Source organism: Rattus rattus, chromosome 3, assembly GCF_011064425.1.
Source record: "Rattus rattus isolate New Zealand chromosome 3, Rrattus_CSIRO_v1, whole genome shotgun sequence".
Lineage (NCBI taxonomy): Eukaryota > Metazoa > Chordata > Mammalia > Rodentia > Muridae > Rattus > Rattus rattus.
In genome coordinates, this window is record NC_046156.1 from 150,166,157 (window position 1) to 150,185,974 (window position 19,818).

General features: G+C 40.2%; 1 protein-coding gene across 1 annotated transcript in view; it reads right to left on the reverse strand.

The window, feature by feature from the left end:
- The window catches only part of Ctnnd2 (catenin delta 2), a 396,457-nt gene extending 377,834 nt beyond the window's left edge, over positions 1 to 18,623 (reverse strand). Inside the window, exons 1-3 of the mRNA XM_032898675.1 lie at positions 18,123 to 18,623; positions 17,442 to 17,558; positions 4,306 to 4,478 (exon numbers count right to left, since the gene is read on the reverse strand). The gene's annotated coding sequence lies outside the window, so the exon portion shown is untranslated. The remainder of the gene's footprint in view (positions 1 to 4,305; positions 4,479 to 17,441; positions 17,559 to 18,122) is intronic.
- Positions 18,624 to 19,818: the final 1,195 nt, after the last annotated feature.

Here is a 19,818-nt window from a genome sequence, read left to right on the forward strand (position 1 = left end):
TGAGATTTTTTTTTAAAGCTGTTCACATGTTTCTAGGAAGAACTAAAGTATGTAGAGAAGTCCTTGGGATTACCACACTTTTTTCAGTAAAGTTGAACTTTTCAGTAAGATGCTACCTGCGATTTCATTGTCTCAGTTACAGTACCAGTATTATTTCAAGACGATTTATCTTATAATTAAGCAGGTGAGAGTGGCCCTCCCCATGTGGCGATCAATACATTGGCTGACCGTTGGGCCTGTTTTCCCCACTCTGTATGATATGGGACTTTATGGTCTACCCTACTACCAATTATAAAGTAGCCACCAAGTGTCAATGGTCCAACCATGTGCTCATCTGCCTTTCGACACAAACATCAATATATTCACAATTATGGCATAGCATACATAGGGACTTTTAGGACAGGAAGTCAGTATAACATTAACCAGATAGGCCAGATTGAAAAGAAATGAAGGTTTTCTTGTGTAGAAGAGCTTCCTACGCTTCTGGGATATCCACTCTTGTGCACTTTCATTTCATGTAACTGTCATACGACGCTCAGTTTTCTGTAGGCCACTTCCTAGGATTACCATACTTTGGTCCTTCCCAGAGACAGGAGAATGGCTTAAACAAGAGAAAAGCAAAAAGCTCTCAGCTCCAATACCATTTCCAGGGTTGTGTGCACAGCTGTGTAATTTCATATTTTTCATATATTTTGTTTCTTTGAGGAGTGGCCTGTTGGATGATATTATGTTTAGGTATGAGAAAAATGTCATTCGTAGAGTGGTCTTTTATACTATAAGTTATACGTACAGCATTTCAAATAATACACAGGAAAATCTGCATGCATGGATGCAAGCAAAACCTGGAGGCTAGCTAACTTCTTGTTCTTGAACCTACCAGACACTGGTATAGTATCGTTATGGTAGGTCTCTGTGGTTCTGACAGAGCCGGGTAGACTTTGGTGGGTCCTGGGCCGGTTACTGCAGGGGTAGAGGTGATTTTCTGTAGGTGAGGATCTGCATTGAATCAAACTAATGGGAGCCTTTTATGCAATGGTATTCGCCAGGGCAGTCCTTCTGCACGCTGCCACACTCTGCTCAGGACTCTTTACTGGCTTCTCACTGCATCGCACTCAAAGGTGAGTCCCACCAGTGATCCACTAAGTCTTGAGTTGCTTTGCAAATCCCCGAATCCTGCTCTAGCTGCCCTGATCTATGTGTTGTTTTGTTAATATGCCAGATAACTCCAGCTGGAGACCATTATGATCACCACTCCACAGAGAGCCAGGAGCCTCTCCCATGTGTCCTTACCCAAACATCTCCTTTAAAATGTTCCATAGAGTTTATTTTCCTCTCTGACTATCATCCCATTCTCTGTTCATGTCCTTCCCTCAGTGGCCATCATCTTTAATGTATTAGAAATCTAATATGAATATGTTATATAACATAATCTAATTAACTATATATCATAATCATTATATTAAATATCACAATCTAATATATTATGAATATATTATATATCATAATCTAATTATTTTTATATCAGAATCATTATTATATTAAATATCACAATCTAATATATGGTGAATATAGTCTATGCACTTTGCTTATTTCAAGTGTTGATATTCTAGTTTTCATGCCCACTGCTAGAACACGGGCTCCCTGAGGACAAGGACCATGTCCATTTTCCATACTTCATCATCCTAAGAACACAGGCTCAATACACCGCCAGACAGAGTCTAAATGTCTTCACCAAGTAAATGTGAAAAAAAAATGCACATTCTATTGGGAGTGCCCATAGGAGCCAATTGAAAGACCAAAGTTGGCTTAAAAGGGAGCAGACAAGGAACAGTAATCTACAGTCTTCTTAAAAGCCATGAGAGATGCTCAACTCAGATGGGCAGAGCCTTTGTGGTGGAGGGGAGTGAGCAAGCTCCATGTGAATCAGGTTACGCTGCTTCCTGGAAAAGATGTGCCATTTGCAAGGGCAGGCCGCCTGTCGTCTGTCCTCCAGCTCCACTTCCTGAATCACCAGTGAGGAAAGTGTAGCCAAAGACACAAGAGAACTGTCTGACAGCAACATCTGTGACTGATGGGACGCTCAGATGGAAACCAGAAGGCTTCACATCCCTCTCCAACACCTCCTGAAGAATTCGGTAACGGTCACTCAGTGAGGCCCCAGAGTGCTGGGTAAACTAGACTCTTTCTAAGAACTGGAACCAGAATCTTAGTAATTCGTGACGCAACTTCACATTCACAAAGGGATGTGATTCGGGAGCTGGACAGAAAGCATTGATATCACTTTAGAATTACAAACTTTAGAGAGAAAGAATAAATACTTTGCAGTTAGTCAGTGGTCTTAGCTTATCACCCATTAGCCACAATTTGGGCTTACTAGTCCACTGTAGCATTTGTTAACAACAGGACATTCACAGAATCAATCTCTCCTGGAGAGATGTAACACCATTTTGGATATTGGCAAGAGTATTTCACATGGGTTTTGTAAAACCAATGGATCCGAATGAGATGCCACAGAAATCGGACCTGTATGCTCTATTTCCAAGGGTGTAAAACTAATGGTTTGGTTAAATTGCTAGTTTTCTGGTTTGAGCATTTCTACGCTATCACTTTGAAGTTACAGGTCCTATTGCGGTGTTCGGTGAATCAGCTCCCCATACACAACACACAGCTGGACTTTGCTAGGTTTCTAGTCTCCAGCAAGCACTGAGCTATTTACTGTTGAGTTGGTCAGCTCCTATCTCAGCTCCGCTGGGAAAGTGCATTGGTCTGTTGGAGCCTAGTGTGAGTCTTCAGACTTCTTGATCCCACCTCTATACAATATTTATCTCCTACTAAAGTTTTATCTTGAGCACTCACACTCATTGGCATGTTCAAAACACAACTCTGGTAACTCCAAATACATAGCTGCATCATCGTTACACTGTAGTAACGTTATCTGATGAAGCGTTCATGGGAGGCAGACAGCCAATCCTTTAAGTCTCTGAACTACTTTACAATTCTCTTTTATATTTGCGTTGTTACAGCCCAGCACACTAGAGCGTAACATTTACAAAACCACAGCTGACAAGACAGTTGCTTGAGGAAAGAAGTCATTTTTAAATATGATTATCAGAATGTTGTAACTTTCAGAAACAAAATGTTCAATGGTATTTGATTGCTGTAGTGGCTACACTAGGCCATTCTGATCTAAATCTCTCTACATACTTTACCAAGCTACACATGGCCTACAAGGTCTTACTTAGAGGAGAGCCCGCTTTCAAGCACCTCTCAGAAATTCAGTAAGAGAGATGGGTCTGTGGTTTATAGAGCTCAGCGATGGAGACTTGGTAAGGGTTCCTGGTAAATGTGGTACTCAGTAAGTGCCCAGGAAATAAACAGCCTCCTCATTTCAAAGTTGGGAGTGGCTGGACCTTCATTCCGGAATCAAAAGCATAAATGTTCAGAATATATTATACAGCTGGAAAAACGTTCAAAGTTTCTTTAAAGAAGATAACCCTCGAGTACATTAATTCTGGTGGATTGATTGAATATATACATTACACACTACAACTGAGTTACAAAAATAAAAACGTTACACACACACACACACACACACACATACACACACTTTTCTTTAGGAGGCAGTTTTCAAAGTAGAACCTGTGTGTATGTGTTTGTGTGTGCATCTGTGTATGTGTATGTACACTCTCTGTGCATTAACAACCCTCATGTGTTAGACCTGGTTGCTTTGAACTGAATTGTTTTTAACTACAGATAATGAAATTATTCACTGAAATTATAAAAATACTCACATGCCTTAAAGAAAAAAATAAGGCTATATTTCAAAATCTGACTTGACAAAGTGTAACTATTCCTAAGCTTAATACAATTATCCACAGTCTGGTTCTATACACTTAATTAAGAGTTTACACTGTTCCTTGATAGGATTAGCTTCAAAGGATAATTGCATGACTTTCCTTTTGAGGATAAAAACTATTTTCTTTTCACCAGGTGAATGTAGACATTCAGAATGTCTGATCTGCTAATAACACAGATAGATGTAACTATGATAACTATATGCCCATTTGCTTATTCATGCAGCTAAATACACGCAACAGAGATACAAGATCAGTGACTTGCAGACATACCTAAAGAAAATGTTTCCCATTTTGTATCACTCTCCACTAATATTTTGGCATTTCTTTCCTTCATGCACAGCAAAAGGACCTTTCGTAAATTGTACCACACTCCCACAAAAACCATCTGGATCCCTTGTCCCTTGTGCCCCTCTGACTCTGAACCCACACAAAGAGCAAGGACCCTTACCTGGCTGAAGCTCTGTCCGGCAGCTCGGGCTTGCGTGCTGCGTGCTGGGAGCTGAGAAGGGGCTGTGTCACCCAGGGCCAGGGTCTGGTTGCTATGGTAGCTGGCCGGATACTGGAAAGACCCTTCAGGTTTGGAATTGAGCTGAAGTGCACTCTGGGAGAGCAGGCTGGGCCCTGGGATGAAAGTCATTTAAAACAGTCAGTGACAGTCTCAGTGAGGCAGAAATGACATGTATTATTTATTGAGAGTAGCCTAGAATTATCACATGCACACGATTCTACCCATCTATGCTTTGAATTCTGAGAACTAAAATGACCATATAATTCAGCGCCAACTCTCAGATGAGATTGTTCCCTCTCTCTCTCTCTCTCTCTCTCTCTCTCTCTCTCTCTCTCTCTCTCCTCCCTCTTTGTTGGTGGCTTAAAAGTTCTCTGAGGAGTAGATTTTTCAAATGATCTCATCCTGACCTACATAGAGATATATCTTATGAGGCAAATTAATCAAGTAGTTATTTTTGGATCAGACAATACCAGAAACATCTGAAATAACGTTAAAAGAGTCCGCCCTTTTGTACATGTTAATTGCATTAATATAATTATATCCCACTTCATGACTGGCATGCTGAAACACTGAAAGCCTTTCCAGCCAATGACAGATTCTATTGTATGAATAATGATGTAATACCACCGTGCCAGAGAGCAGACAGTATTTAAAATATTAATAGCTGTTCATACAATGTAAGATTCACCCCGGTCCCTGAGGACTAGTTATCTTTGCCATCACAGCAATGCTCAGCAAGAGAACAAAGAGAAAGATAGGGAGTTAATACTGGTGATGTTAACATGGCGTGCGGTATAGGGGATGAGAAAGGATGGTCAGGTCCCAGCCTTAAGATTTAGTCACATTTTGCATGTACAACCTGGCTTTATTTTCTTGTATTCTACTTAAGTGGAACCCTTGCAAGAGTTGACACACTTTGTTTTAAGGGGAAAAAATGTAAAACTCAAACTTAATATTCACTTCAGGAATCTCAACCCTCATGGAGAGGTGAGCACTTATTTGCTGGTTTCCCTTGAGTGTGTTTGAGAGATGGCTGGTGTAAGAAGAGTGGTGGAGGAGCAAGGATTGTGAATACAAATTTCTTCGTGTTTTCTTTTTAAGCAGTATGAGACACAGCCAGTTCTTCATTCAAGCAGAGTAATAAGACATAGGAGCCACTAGACATCCCTGGAACATCCCTGATACCTTTTTGTGCTTTTTTAAAAATAACAGTATTGTTTCTGGTAAGTAAGAAATCACAGGGTCCTTACTTGTCTTTAAACATGGCGTTCCTTTTCCAAACAAAATCCTAGATTTGACCATGACCACTCTTGCACAACTATAACAGGCCTATTTTTAGTAGTATTGGTTCTCAGGAACCTAGTCATTTATGGTCTCTGTCTGCCCTCATTCCCTCATGGCACTTCTAAACAGCGTGAGTATAACATTTAAATCCAGTTTTCATTCAGTCCCAGATTTATCACGGAAAGCACCACCAAAGCACCACTGAAACTCTTTTATTGTGCAATGCAAAACATAATCCCAAGGAAACAATCTGTACCACGCAGTCATGTGTTCAGCAGCTGGCCAAAGGGCCTTGGAGTCTGTTTTGACGGTCCTCTAAGTCTAATCCCCAGAATGATGGTGCCTCTGAGGAGTGATGCATCCCACTTTATTCAGGACATCAAGAGGTCTATTCTGATAGCCATGGGGGAAGCACCGGGCCCAGCAAAGTCAAGAGCTGCTCTCTAAGTTCTAGACAATGGGCAGGCAGAGTTCTGGATAACCTTTTGGAAGGCAAGTAGAAAAGGTTGTTGGGGGTAGTGAGACATGGGGCTCTCCACTTAGAAGGGACAGAGAACTCACTGTTAGAGCATTGATATTTGGCCAAGTGCTCTAGACCAGGTCAGACCAAAACTTAGTGGAGGGGAGTAGGCACAGTGGGAGAGCAATGGCTTTTCTCGACAGTCACTGATAAACCTGGAACAGGAAGCTGGAAGCTTTGGTGATTCATTCAGGAAAGGAGATGGGCGCGTAAACGGCTGCACTGGGCACACCTTCCTCCTACAGCAGTGCACAGGCCAGGAAGGTTATAGCAGGTGCAACAAGCGAGCACAGTTGGGAACTTCAGCAAAGTAAAATAAAAGAGAACCTTTACTTTCACATCACTTAACAAAATCCACAAAGCAAAATGGCCACGTGCTGTAATTATTTGCCTTTCAAGAGAATGTGAATCTGCTCCGATGAGTAGCGAGTTAAATAACTTCGTGTTTTATGAATAGATTCATACAATTATTGCTAGTCATGTACAAAAGCTGTTTAAAAAAGATTTTCAAATAACAACGTAAGGTTCTTTCGCAAACAGAATTTCAATTAAAACTGCGCGTTATGGGCTCCTGAGAAATGCATTGTGGGGTAATCAAACCTGCCCATCTTTTACAGAATCAGTCATGTACTTGATCGATACTCAATGAAAACAAATCAAGATTCCCTATCTCATTATCCCGCTAATACATCTCAAGCCCTGAAACCAAGATGTGCTTTGACATTGGTAATTGCACCGACAAGCAGTATATCATAACATCACAACACTGACTTGTCACCTGCGAAGGACAAAACAGTCGGGACAATAGACCAGACCCTGTGTGCATCTTTCAATGACTTTTTCCACTGTTCACTGGGCTTCAAATCAACAAGATTTTTTTCCAGTTTTGGAGCACATGTATACAGAAAAATATGAAAATGGTTTTTAAAGAAAAGTCACACAACGTCCCTAAATCATTTTGTAACGGAAATCAAGTTTGCATACAAATTTCCATTGGTGGATTGGTGCATTGAGGCAGAAAATATTAATTTGCCAAAGATTTTTTAAGGAGTTTAGTTTAGGGATTTAAATTGTATTTCTCTTTATTTCCTCTAGAACTTTTGGATTTATATGTAGGCTTGCTTGGGCTAAGAGGAAAACAGGGGCAATATCTTGAGGAAATGGAGTGTATGTACTGGAGAATGATGTGGAAGGCAGTAGCGAGGGAAATGGAGGACATTTCCCCCTTAAATTCCACGGATGGAAATATTATCTTCTGTGCAGAGCTGCAGTAGCAGACGTCAGAACTCCCAGCAGCAGAGGAGGAAGATTTTTGCCTTGGTTACAGAAAACTGAAGCCATACTCTGGATGCATGCTTCTGAAACTTCAAGGGTGATTTCTGTAGAGACTGTATCATAGAAGAGTCCTGAAAATGGTTCAGGAAGCAGCTGAGGAGGACTGTTCATTGCAGGCCAGGAAGAGGGGCAAACCTGTTTTTTGATTAGTTATGGTTTAGTCAGTGTTTTTGTCTTTGTTCTATTTGATGTTGGTGTTCTGACAGGACAGAGGGGGATATTCCCCGGAACTACCACAGTTGATCCAACTACTTCTATGAGATACAGCAAGAACTGGCTACTGAGTCTGGTCCTAACACCCAATGGGCTCTTGCGAGTATAAACTGACTGGAAGAGGACACCATAACCTGCCGGAAAAGCTGCACTTTAAATTGTCATTGTCCCAAGAGCATGAACAGAGAGGGACAGACTTAGAGCTGGCATCTGAGGCTTAGGAGCTGGAAGTGACCTGAGTCTCTGACTTCACTATCTTTCTCTACGAACACTTGTACTTGCACACATCTCATTTAAATCTCATGCACACCTCAGCATTTAAGGACAAAAGGATCTTACAAAATTGACATTCTCTTGCTGCAGAAGAAATCCTCCCTTCTCAGATTACACCATTTCCCTAGTGAATGCTACTCCCAGGTCCCACTAGGGGCTGGCAGGAGCTCAGTGCCAATTGTTGGTGTAACAAAGTCAACCTCAGTAAATACAATGGTTGAAATGTTGTATTTTACATATAGCATTAGGCCCACTTATAGACTGTATTAACACAGACACTGTAATACAAGTCACTTTCTCATGAAATTATCTTTGATCAAGTATGATTTATCATATATATATATATATATGATAACACAGGTTTAAAAGAGACCTCATCTAGAATTTCCAGTTCTTGTCTGATTTAGATGAACATCTGTCCCACATACATTAAATTCTAATTAAATTTCAGTGTGCAACAACACAGAAAGGCCAGGGGCCTCCTAAGTGACATTCACAAGCCATCACTTAAGTCACAACCATGTTAGCAAAATGATGGTGTGGGGGGGTATGTGCTGAAAAAAAAAATCAATCCGGAAACACAATCAGGCGATGTGGGGTTTGTCCTCCTACACATTTACACAGCCATAGAGGCTGATGGTGGTTGTGGTGACAGAATTAACAGGTGTTCTTTACTAGATCGGAAGAACTGTACCGAGCGCTCTATACCTATTTACTGAAGTTTACAAGAGTCTCAGCAAGGAATGGAACACCCAGTCCCTCTGCTGCGGGGGCATTCCACAGCTGACGGAGTCAGTGGTGACCCTCGGGATCTAAGGATGCTTCTGGCTTCAGCACTGCTCCTCACCCAGGCTTTGCTTCTGCTGCTTCAGCATTTTCATCTCTCCAGATGTGAGTTTAAAGATACTTGACGGAATGCAAGATACTATGTGAATCATTTTATGCTGTATTAGTATTACTATTTATTATCTGTATTATCCTTATCATTATCTAACTAATCACTCACTCACAAAGCCATGCGATCTGGTGATAGTAAAATCCTGGCTGGGATTTGCCTTTCTGGAAACTTGTTACAGGGCTATTTCACATAATATTTACTGCTGCCTTTCAACACCCTGTATGATTTCACGGTTTGGGTGGATATTATCTAATGAACTTTTCAGCAAAGCACCATGCTGCAATAAAAATACAAACAGACGTCTATTGTCACAGTCAAGAGGTGAAAAGCTAAAATGTTTGGCATGGGGGGGGGTTGTTCTTGCTTTCTCGTGCTGACATTTCTTTCTCTGGGAACTGAGAAGCTCACTCTCCAGTGTCCTGTAAGTAGAGGTCACCTCCTCAATGTACCTTATCCTGATCTCTGACTGTCCAGGGAATATTAACACTGTCCCGCCACGCTACCTTAATTCCATAGACCTGATCACAAAACGTTTTAACAGTCCACTGCTGAGATTCATGGGTAATCTATCGCATAATAAAAGGTTGTCGGGAAAGGGGGAAGAAAGCTGAAACTATAGAAACTTGGATGCTCCAGTGGCAACATGGCTTCATGTATGTAAAACTAGTGGCAGGACAATACTTAGAGGCCAGATGGACTAAAGACTGGGCAGTCCTTACAGTGCAGAAAAAATAATCTGATTTTGAAAATTACAGCTGATGCAGGGAGACACTAAAGTGAAATAACACATGCACACATATTTACATACATGCACACACATGTACATACATATGTACATTTACACACACACACACACACACACACACACACACACACACACACACACTTATACTTTTAAAGTGCCTGCTGATGGACCCAGCACCCAAACTTTTGTACCAAAGATTTTTGAGCCACGGCCATATGGGGAATGTTGTTACTCAGGACATTTGCTCTTAGCAAGCTCAGAAGCACGTTGAGAGTAAAGTCACCATGTGACACGGAGGAAAACATTTTGAAAATATTTAACACATAACTGCAGTTTGAGATACCAGTATTTTGTTAATGTCAAGTGTTGAAAGGATCTGAAAATTAAAATGTCAGTTGTTTCCTGTGTGTCTATCAGTTAGGGGTCAACACAGGATAAATATTCTATTCGGGAGTGTAGTTAAAAGCAATTTAATTAAGAGACCATTTACAAAGAGGTGGGCAAGATTAAAGGAGCAGGCAGAGCCTGCTGCAACTCCGAGGAGTTAGCAACAAACTGACAGAACCTGTCACCATCCTTGGACCTGAAGGAACTTGCTGAATCTGGTAGGAACAGAGTTGAGCAGCAGGCATGCTGTACTAAAAAAAAGCCCAATCTTCTTCCTTTCCCAGATTTCTTCCTCCCACCAAACCCGCATGCCCAGCTTCCTCGTCAGTGGAGGAATAGGAATGAAGCATGGGGGTCAAACTTTTAGCCAGCACAGTGGTCTAATGTACAGTGTTATAGTATCCGATGTGGATGCCCTTGGTCTAGAAACAACACATAGATATGTAGCACTCTTGGATACATCCTTCTAATTAATGAAAGCACATCAGATTTGGGGAGTCCCTTGTGATTATTCAATCAATGGCTTCATTAGCTAGAAAAGCTGTGAACTAGCTAATGCTAAATTGAACTTGGCATCCTGCCCTTGAGAACCAGTCTCCTAGTCTCAACTCAAAAGGGACTAAGACAACAAGAAGTGAGTCTAAATCAGCCTGGACAAAAATATTAAACGGGAAAGTTACTTTAAAACCTGAGCAAGTGGGACTTAACATGCTACATTTAAGGCTTCCGTTATTTTTATTTCCAAGGATTGATTAAGGATAAATGTTGAATCATAGTAATCTTGGCTTCCTAATATGTCGATCCGTAACCGCCTAGATGTAGTAACTCTAGGTTGTGATTGTTGTAAATATTTTCCAACTCTACCTCTTAAAGACACTATTCTACACAGTACGTGAAATGTGAACAGTCCTTGCCACCCGCCATTCTCTCGTGGCTCCTGGCTGTCTAATTTCAAGTCTAACAAATACGCGTCAGGCACCAGAAGGTGGCTTCAGAAACTGTGGTTGCTTTAGTTAAATGGAACAGAACACATGAGTAACAAGAACAGTTTACTAATGGATACCATTGGCTTTTCAGTGTCCTTCGTGGCTTGACCAGAAAGAACCTGGATCAAGGACTTCATTTACCTCATGTGTCCTTGGAGATATAAACTCAGAGATAGGAGAGATAAGAAAGACGGTATCGCAGCCAGGAGCTGATAAAGAATACTGTCAATCAAAATCGGAACTAAAGTGGGGACAAATACAGATATTAAAGGACAGCGTGGGAGGAAATGGAAGCTACATTAACCAGAAGTTATGTTGTCTCATGCATTTTAAGAGTAGTCATTCTTTTATTTGGTGTACTAATGAACTAGAGCTCCACTGTATCGTGTATAATTCTACCATTCAGTGGGTAGCCTGTGAGAGCTCATATATGAGGAACGTCTTTAAAATGAATATCATTCTGAGCTTTCATATCAGTGATGATATAATATGTGGGATCAGTCGTGTATAGAATTCCACTCATAGCAGACAGGACCCGAGTAGGGGCCAAGCAGTGAGGTGACAGGGAAAACGTTATTCACTGTGGAACTGCAGTCTGCCCTTTTCATTTTGTTACCAGAATACTTCATTCGCACGAGAACCTTTGAGACATCAAGTTATTAAGTGCTGTAAAATGCAACACCATACATCCGTATGATATTAAAAACAAGAGGCATTTTGTGAAGTGACTTTTCGTAATCCCAGGATCGAACAGCAACAACAGAGAAACACTAGCAATCAGGATGAAACGCACGAGTCACACCCCTTCAACACAGGAAAGCCATGGCCAAGGGAAAGAAGGTAGTTTGTTTTCTTTGTTATCTGGCATGGAGAGCAAGTCTAGACTCAACAAGATAGAAAACCTTCAGCTCTACACAGCTACTTTGTGCACGCTGTCCCTATTTCTTATGACGTAATTTCTCACATGGAGAGATACTGAGACTCCAGCCACAAGAATGAGGGTCTCTTAAAGTACACTTGGGAGTTCTTGGAAGGGGAGGTGTGCATCAAGACTCTATCAGAGAATCCTCAAAGTCAAATGCTTGTCACAGCAATGCTGAGAGATCAGTGATTTTATTTCTCACACACGACATTCAGGGACACTTTCCTGAGGCCACAGGGTGTAGCATGGTACCCATTCTATAACAGAAACTGCTGTCTGATGAGTGTTCTGTCTCAGATATTCTAACACGACTGCATATAATCCATAACAGTAAAAACTGGTAGAGGCTCTCCATAATGTACTAGGGCACAACTGGGTTGTGAGACCAATACTTTGAGAGCTGCTAGAATTGAGAGAGGACAGAGCAGCAGTATATTTCCATGTAGGAAGATGTATCATAAGAAATAGGGACAGGGGGTTGGGGATTTAGCTCAGCAGTAGAGCACTTGCCTAGCAAGTGCAAGGCCCTGGGTTCGGTCCCCAGCTCCAGAAAAAAAAAAAAAAGAAAGAAATAGGGATAGAGCTCAGAGCTCACGAACAGCATGCATTTCCCAGGAGAGGGAAGGGTCCACAATATGAGACATCATCATAAAGCAGAATGATCCAGACACTGGCGGTATACTTTTAGATTTAGTTTTAAGTTTTGCTTCTTTCATAACTGGCCTCGATTAATTTTCCATTTCATTTTAGGATTACTGGCCCTCAGAGTTGAGTCTGCTTTTATTAGATAACTTATAAGGATATATATATTAGTATTTTTCTTCTTGTTTCACAATAGAAATACCTAACAGAGATAAGCCTTTATGAAGAAGCACTTGGGTACTGTAATGTGAAATAAAAAGAACACCGTTCTAAGCTTACACTCCAGGAGCTGCGGAATTCTTTAGCAAAGCAGTGCAAACTAAAGTTATATGTTTGGCTTTTGTGTGTTTGACAAATACACTTTCTCAACCCTCTCTTTCATGTACGGATCTAAAGGAACGGACTGCGTTCATTATGTGAACCAACTTTGGGTCTATGCCTGTGTATCCATCAAGCACACAAAAGCAAGGAGACAGTGATGTTTGTTGAATTTAAGCCAGTTTAAAGGCTATGTGTGAGATTCAGTCTTCTTGGGACCATTAAAGTTTTAATTTTCACACAAGTCATTGTGCACATTGGAATCAACTGACCAGGTATAACATGGAGTCTAGATATGGAGACAGAAACGAAGTTTAAATGCCTCTCTGTTCATAGAACAGCCTTCTGAACTCTAAGCTCATGTGTGTAACAAACCCCAGGAGCTTTATCCCTCAGTTGTTTGAGGTGGTAGACATGTTAGACTACTATTCCTAGGGACCTCGTCCCTGGAACTCATAAATAAGTTACTGGTGGATCTCAGGAGGAAATAACCAGTTTAGCCCCACTGTCTTCTACATGGTTTGGAAATGTTTTCCTCCATGTTACATGGTGACTTTACTCTCAACGTGCTTCTGAGCTTGCTAAAAGCAAATGTCCCGAGTAACAACATTCCCCATATGGCCGTGGCTCAGAAATCTTTGGTACAAAAGTTTGGGTGCTGGGTCCATCAGCAGGCACTTTAAAAGTATAAATGTTAAGAAAAAATAAAAGTATAAATGTGTGTATATACATATGTATGTATGTATGTATGTATGTATGTATGTATGTATGTATGTATGTATGGCCCAAATTAGAAAATAGCCAAAAGCAATCAACATTCCACAGGAGAAATAAGTTGTAACAGATTTTTACAATGGAAATCTATTTACCTCTGGTAAAAGTTAAATACTTTTTGCAACAAAACGGACAAAGCTCACAGTCATGGTGCCAAGCAAACCAAGTGGATACTATGGGAGCCTGTATGGACTCCAGAAACCAGACAAAGGTCGGAAGAGCAGCTGCCTTGCCAGGAGGCAGTGCTTGGTTTGAGGTTGGGTGTCTGCTTCAGTTACTTTCTTTAAAGCTGGGTGCTGGAGCCTAGGAGAAAATCTTAGCTGCCTTTCATCAGACTCCGCAGTCCTTTACGGAAAGTTAGTTATCTTCCCTAAGACACTGAGCCAGTACAAAACATGTCTGCAAACCCTGGACCATTAACTGCCCTGTGATGCACATGAGTAAAGCACATGTGGAGGGCTTTGAGGCACATACTGCAAGAGAAGAAACCGTGTCACCCGACGTCCTTAGCATGTCCTTAGCATGTCCTTTAAACCTATCAGAGCTTCTCAGTGGAGAAAGTAACAGTGGTTACTCTTACAGCACAATACTGTGCCTGCTCTCATGTCCCTTTCAACTATTTCATTTTGTGTCCTTTCACTTCTGAAATACTTTTACAGTTTCCATCTTTCTGGCCATTTTTATTTATTTAGCTTGTTTTTTAATTGTTTTTAATTTGGTGTATATGCGCGTTTCTGAGTGGGCATGTGCAGGCTCCTCCAGAGTAAGGAAGATAGAACCAGGTCCGCTGGCATGGACTTAGAGGCAGTTGTAAGCTTCCTGCCGTGGGTGCTGAATGCTAAACTCGGGTCCTTCCCAAATGCGTGCCCTTTCTCTCCAGCCCTTACTTCAAGATTTTTCCCGAAAGTAAATGCAACGTTTCTACATTTTAAAAATAAAGCTTAGATTTCCGCTGGATGTAAGTCTGTTTGTGAAATATTGTTTCTCCTTTTAAACACCGCGCACTTTTCCATCTGGATCAATGCTATCCAGAAGGATATTTCCTATCTACAGTCATCCCATCACGACATTGACTATCTTATTTGCTTTTAATTTTAGTTAATTACACCCCATAAATACGAACTTTCAGTTTGACGTTCTTATTTTCTCTCTGACCATTTTGTCAAAATGTCCTAGTCAGCAATTTTTATACTCATGTGACTAAAAGTTGAGAACATATTCATTATGCCTACTTTAAAAGATATTTACTTATCCACTTTTTCTTGATTTAGATAGACTCTCATGTAGTCTGGCTGGCCTGAAACCCACTCTGTGGTTCTGACTCTTTGATTCTCCTCTCTCCATGTGTCAGGAATTGAGATTTCAATGCGCACCATGTTGGGGGGATTGAAGCCCGGGATCTGTGTGCTGCATGAGCAGTCGGACAGTGGGACAACTTCAAGAGCCTCTGGTCACCACTTGTGAGGTTTAATTTTCTTCATTTTCTTTTACTTTTCCTTTTCTTTGTTTTTTTTTCTGCTTTCCATCTAAATATGCACTGAAAGAATCAAAATAATGGTTTTTTCTTGGTCTATGGTTTTTATTTTTGAGAATATAACTACTTCACTTACCCATTCCTTTTCCTCTTTTCAAGTCCTCCCATATTCCCCTCCTTGCTCTCAGAGCCTCTGTTTCCATTACGTATCCATCACACACACATGCAAACATGTATGTTCCTAAATATAACCTACTCAGTCTGTATAACGTCACGTGTGTGGACGTTTTCGGGGCTGCCTATTTAATTTTTGCTTTAGCACCCAGGCGCCGTGCTACTCTATTCAGTCCCTCTACAGTCTTAGGCCTATCACATCTTATAAGTGAACAGTTCTGCCGCCTCACGGTCCTATTCAAACCCCGACGGGTTCCTTAGTACTGACTTCTGTGTTAAAGTGTTCCGTTTAACTCTGCATCCACTGCAGCTGCTGGCACAAACGTGTCTAGTCTTTTAATTTCCATTTATTTAGTTGATCTTGTTTCATATGAGCATAATATCACGATTTTATTTTTGTTCACCATAGATCTGACTTATTAACAATAACTTTATTGTTACCTTTAGAAGGTAATTTGGTGATAATTTGATAATTTGGGCTCAAGCCTGTTTTAATTTGCTTGCTTCTCATTTTTCTCCTTCATTTTACTATTCTCTACTTTCTATTATTCCTACACTCATAACCAAATATGCCTCTCTATTACAAGCAAAGGAGACATCTACTCTCGTGTCCTCCTCTGAGCAAGAAGAGATTCTATGTTGTGTGCTGCTCTCCTCCGTCCGTAAAAAGATTTGTGTGTTTTCACAGGTTAGTTAAACATTTTACTATCAGAAAAGCAGTGACAACACAACCATATATCTTAACATATGGAGATAATGCCAACTCTGTATTTTATTTTATGAGTATATATAAATGCAGGAATTTTGCTTTGAACATGTCTGAGTATGCACAATGACTAGCTATCATAATAGTGGTATTACATGTACTCTAGTGAAATAAGCTAATATGTAAATTAGGATATTTTAAAAACAACTGTGATATCTTACTCTTATATCTTCCCTTTTATGACAAACCCTGATGTACATTCATGAAAATTTTATTTTACTTCGTCTTTTTAGATGCTTCATTGATTTCTTTTATCCTGGTATTGACAAGGTAATGTTTTGTTTTGTTTTGTTTTTTTTAAATAGTGTGACAGTCATTTGTGAAATTTTATTAGAATAAAGCCATAGAACTTTATAATTTATTAAGAATTGGTTTATTCTACTGCCTGTACTCCTTATTTCTAAGTCTTAACCTTTCTAGCTGGAAAACACAACTATAAGTTATAAATGAATCTTTAAATATTATGGAAATAATACAGTTTGTTATGTATACCAATGTAAAATTGTTGCATATTGCACAGTACAGGGGAGTGAGGAGTGACTATATTATATGGAAATCCAATCTTGATATTTAATTGCAGATCATGAAGATCTCTGCCAACAATGATGAGTCTGTGTACCAGTTCATTTAAAGTCAGTCATTGTGCTGGCTAAACATATGGGTTCACAGACTGTATTTGTCTAGAAGTGGAAACTCTGGTGAAACACCTAGATTCTAATTGCTGACGCAGCAGCGTCTGCAACCTTGCTAGTTAGCATGGAGAGAATCCTTGAGACTGAAGAGAAATCAATATGTTATGAAGCTTTTATTATATGGCTTGTGTGGTGGCTTGAGAGAAAAGTCTGCACACCTGACATTTCCCCAGTTGGTGGCACTGCTTGGGGAGGCTTAGGACAGGGAGACTAGTTGAAGAAACTGTCACTGGGCAGGCCTTGGGAGTGCATAGACCTGCCCACTTCCTGTTTGCCCTGTTTCCTGGTAAGATCATAAAATGTGACTAGAGATCTTCCTGCCATGCCTGCCTGCTACCCTGCCCTCCTCTCTGGTGTTTTACCAGAACAACAAAAAGTACTAGCTTAACCTGTAAAGATATTACGTTTTGAAAAGTCACAATGGTATTGTTTTACTTTCCCTCTCTCTCAGTGGGGTCTCTGAGACTGCGGATATAGGTTAGTTTGTAGAGAACTTGCCTATCATGAAGCTTACATTCTATTCCCAGCACAGTGCAAGCAGGATGTGGAGACATATGCCTATAACCCCAGAATCCCAGAGATGGAGGAATTAGGACCAGAGGTTCAAGGTCTTCTTGGGTATATACATAGTAAGAAGGCAACCAGGGCCATAGGGGTCTGCCCTTTGACCTACTTTCACTTGTGGAGTAATCCTGTGGGTCAAGAATGCCTGACTCCTGCAGAGAGCGGATGCAGGAGTCCACCAGCTCAAGGCCTGTTGTGAGTTCATCTTCGATGTCTTTTTGGCCATCTGAAAGGAGATACATTAAAGTGGTAAACATGGTGGGTTAACATTAAAGCTTTAGGTCAGTGGTTGTCAAGCTGTGGGTTGGGACCCTTTGGGAGTCGAATGGCCCTTTCGTAGGGGTTGCATTTCTGATATTCTGTGAATCAGATATTTACATGATGATTCATAACAGTAGCAAAATTACAGTTATGAAGTAGCAACAGAATGAGTTTATGGTTGGGGGTCAGCACAGCATGAGGAACTATATTAAAGGGTCACAGCATTAGAAAGGTTGAGAACCACTGCTTTAGGTTATCATTTCATATTCAAACACTACTTCTATGAGAGAACACATTGACAACCTCAAGCGCAGAAGCCAAAGTTAATCACGTGTTATCTTTGGAGAAGATTAAGTTACCAGAAAATTAAGAATCATTAACTCCCTCATCCCCAAATCACAAGCTAGCATAACTTCACTTAATTTTTACATTTTTTAACTTACTTTTAGAAAGCTAAAGTTCATGATAAAGTTAGTCAGTACAGGTACACATAGAAGGAGTAAGAGTCCATCAAGAGGTCATACTTTACCTTGTGTCTGCCAATGGAACTGCTCTCCTGCTGAACTGCAAGAAAAAGAACACACAGCTGTAACGGGCTAATTAGCCAAGAGTGTAGTCTAAAAACAAGACACACAGGGACCTCAGAGCAGGAGAGCTGGATTCCTGCAAACTTCCTCAGTCCTCACAAAGCAGAGGGGTCCACTGAGATGTAATCTTAATTTCCATGCATTTGCTGCATATCCCCTTTTTGATCTGCAGGTAATACCGTGTTATAAATGGACATTGTTCAGTCGTTTTCATAAAGATAGCTCATTTTTTTCACAAATCCAATCCATTAAGCAATAGCTTATAGATAATTCGGTTTTACTCAAGTTTAGTCTGCATAGTATTAGACATTGTAAAGTAGTCTAATAAAGAAATATATATCCCTTTTTATTAAAAACATGATTAAAAAAACTTTTTGCCTTTACTTCAACATTTCCCATGAGTTCTTTCCAGTTGGTGGTTGTGACTTAAGTAAGGTGACTTAAAATAATAACATTTTACCACCCACTGAATATATAATTTGAAATTCTCTCCTAACAACATTATCTTATCAAAATGATAGAGTCAAGAGTTGTTCATATATGTGAATATGTATATATATATATGTAAGCATCTATTATATCATATGCCTGCATAGATGACTAATTTATTTTGCGTGAGTTATTAAATATAAAATTGATTAATACATTTAAATTTTCTGGGTGTGAACAACTTCCTTTGTATGTTCTTCTAATGGTGCTACCATTTTCTGTCAATATCTGACAAGCGGTAAGAACAGCAGTGACAGATGCCATTTGAGAATGGTTTTCTACATGTATTTTACCAGATCTTTGCCTTGATCAAGCGGCTTCTATGAATAGCTCATCAGTCCTTTAACAGTAAGTGGGTTTTAGACCCTTAATTTGTACCTTAGAGGCAGCTTCTGAATACATTTATGTGGGAAAAGGGAATTTTGGTATAAATCAGCACTCAGAAAAGCCATGATTGATGTAAATGAGACCAAGAATGGTCCCTTTAGAAACGAATGACTATTATAGGGTGTCTTGCTCCTGAGCCAACTCATATTAGCAAAATGGAGAGGAATTTTATAATGCTAAGAGCTAAAGACAGATCTGACACATGAAAAGGTAACTACAAATTCATTCCCGTGAAGCTCTTACATCCATTAAAGAGATGTAGCATTATCTAAGAGCCATCTCTAACTACAAAGTTCAACCCTTACCATAGGAATGTAATGCACGCGTCAATATTTTTAAAATGATAAAGCAGCTTCCCTTAGTAGCTATCATTGCATATAAGGCTGCTCCGTATTAAAATTCAAGACCCACCAGGGTATATCTGAACTGTCACCATGCCAGCTATGCCATTCCTTTAAGGGTGTTCTTTATCAAGCATGTGCTGTCGTGATCCTAATGTTATGCATTGACGCCACTGCACATTTTCCGAGACTACACTAGAACTTGGGTATATCGGTTTTGAGAAATGCTAAGTGCATATTATTAGTGTCATAATCATGTGTAGGCCTTCTTAAATGTATAGGCAAAAGCCCACCAGAAGCCCATGAGTTCAGGAAATCTGTAGGCTCCGCTGAGTGTCTGCTTTAAATGATGAAGTTACACACTCCTTGTGTGCTATGAATGTTAGATTCACTAGGTAAGACGCCCAGCGTCAATTATGCT